The following is a 2229-nucleotide window of genomic DNA, read 5'->3' as shown; positions in this document are numbered from 1 at the left end:
ATTGGTTTATAACACTGTGTAATTTCAAGTGTAACTTATTATATATCAGTTTCTGTATAGACTGCATCTTGCTCACCACCAATAGTCTAGTTTTTATCTGTCACCATACATATGTGCCCCTTTTATCCCTTTCACTCACCCCCTCCACCCCCTTCCCCTCTGGTAACCACTAATCTGTTCTCTTTATCCATGTGTTTATCTTCCACATATGAGTGAAATCATACAGTGTTTGTCTTTCTCTGTCTGGCTTATTTCGCTTAACATAATACCCTCAGGGTCCATCCATGTTGTTGCAAATGGGATGATTTTGTCTTTTTTGTGGCTGAGTAGTATTCCACTGTGTATATAAAACACATCTTCTTTATCCATTCATCAGTTGATGGGCACTTGGGTTGCTTCCATGTCTTGGCTATAGTGAATAATGCTGCAATTAACCTGTGGCCCTGAGCTAACATCTGTTGCCAATCTTCCTCTTTTTTGCTTTAGGAAGATTAGCCCTGAGCTAATGTCTGTGCCAGTCTTCCTCTGTTTTGTATGTGGCTTGCTGCCACAGCATGGCTTGGTGAGTTCTGTAGGTCCACACCCAGTATCCAAATCCATGACCCTGGGCCACCCAAGCAGAGGGCACCAAACTTAATCACTATGCAGCCAGGGTGGCCCCTCTCATTCTCCCTTATCTACTGTGGTGGCCGGCCACACGAGCCAAGGCTTGGTCAGTGACTGTAGCCACTGCATGTCAGAGCTAGAGGAGCCACTGGGAGAGGACTCCCAAGCCCACTGCCAGGCAGTCCAGAGCTGAGTGCCTTCCACAGGCCCCTGCTGACTCGCCTGCTCCACGACCCTGGTGTCTTCTATCTTCTTCCTCCCTCTGAGTGGCCCTGAGCCCCTGAGCCCCTTCCCTGTGTCACCCCTGCCTGAGCCTGGCTCCCCCTCAGCTCTCATCAGCTCTGCTAAGACACCTACGCTCAGCCCTATGTACCCCAGTGGCTGCGGGGCGAGGCGGGGAGGGGGGGGGAGGGGGGGAGGGGGGGAGGGGGGGAGGGGGGGGTTGGGGGGAGCTCCCACTTCTCCTTCAGCCCTGAGGACATGCAATGGTACCTGCAGGCCCACACCCACCCAGAGTGTCTACAACCAAAGCGTCTACAACCTGAGTCCCCACGCCCTCCTGCACTACCCTGGACCGGTGGTGCCCCAGCCCCAGTGCCCTGACAAGTGCCCAATGATGCCGTCCCTGGCATCCAGGACCCCACTCCTCCCCTCTTCGGTCTCGGGGGCTCCTCTTCGTCCCCATTCAAGTTTAGGCTCCAGCCACCGCGCTGAGACGCCGGCAGGAGCCGGGGAGAAAGCTGAGGGGTTGGGAAGCTGGCCCCGCCGCCACCGCCGCCACGGGTCAAGGTGGAGCCAGTCTCCGAAGGCGAGTCGGAGGACCTGGAGGTGGGCGACCTCAGCGATGAGAAGGAAGGCGCGGAGGTATTCCAGGAGCCCCGTGCCCCACCTGCGCCCTCCCCCTCGTCCCCGGCCCCCAGCCGGACCCGCGGGCACCGGGCAGGCCAGGCATGGTGTCCCGCAAGCTGCGCCTTAAAGGACCCTGGAGTGAAGACTCGCCTGGACAGGTAGGGGCCCGCTGCGGGCTGGACGAGGAGGGCAAGGGCCGAGGCAGAGGGGCGCGGAGCCGAGCCCTCCCCCGAGCGGCGACCTCTGCCCGCCAGCGCTCCGCCGCCCAGCTCTCTCCGGAGTGTCGTGGAGCCCCGCCGAGCCCTGCGCCTCTTTCGCTGCTTTACCCGCCTCCCAATTCCCTGAAGGTGAGGACGGCTCTCTGGTCTCTTCTCTGCCACCTCCCTTTCCCCTCCCCACATTATGTATAAAACTTTACTTTTAATGATGAGGGGTGCCCTGGTGGGCCACAAATCTCTGCAAGTGCCTGCTGTCCTTCTCCCGCTTCCCATCCCCGCTGTGGTCCTGCCCCTTCACCCCTCCACCCCATGCTCCTAGGACTGGCCCATGGGCAGGCGGGCGGGCGGGAAGGGGGTGCCCTGAGACCAAAGGGGAAGCGTCCTTGCCTCCCGGGGTGGGGTTGGGGGGGAGCAGTGCTGTGATCAAGCCTTATTCTCTACTGGGGACCTGAGGATAGAGAGGAGGGAGGGGCGGCTGCTGGAGACTGTGAACGATGAATGAAAACAATGAAACTTTGAACCTTTGAGGGGAAAAAAGAATTATCTGGATTTCTGG

At 58.4% G+C, this 2229-nt stretch overlaps 1 pseudogene; it reads left to right on the top strand.

Moving 5' to 3' along the window:
- The first annotated feature begins 554 nt into the window (after positions 1 to 554).
- LOC123280023 (ETS domain-containing transcription factor ERF-like) lies at positions 555 to 1617 on the top strand (annotated as a pseudogene).
- Positions 1618 to 2229: the final 612 nt, after the last annotated feature.

This window comes from Equus asinus, chromosome 22 (assembly GCF_041296235.1).
Source record: "Equus asinus isolate D_3611 breed Donkey chromosome 22, EquAss-T2T_v2, whole genome shotgun sequence".
Taxonomy (NCBI): domain Eukaryota; kingdom Metazoa; phylum Chordata; class Mammalia; order Perissodactyla; family Equidae; genus Equus; species Equus asinus.
This window is presented reverse-complemented; position numbering and strand designations above follow the sequence as displayed.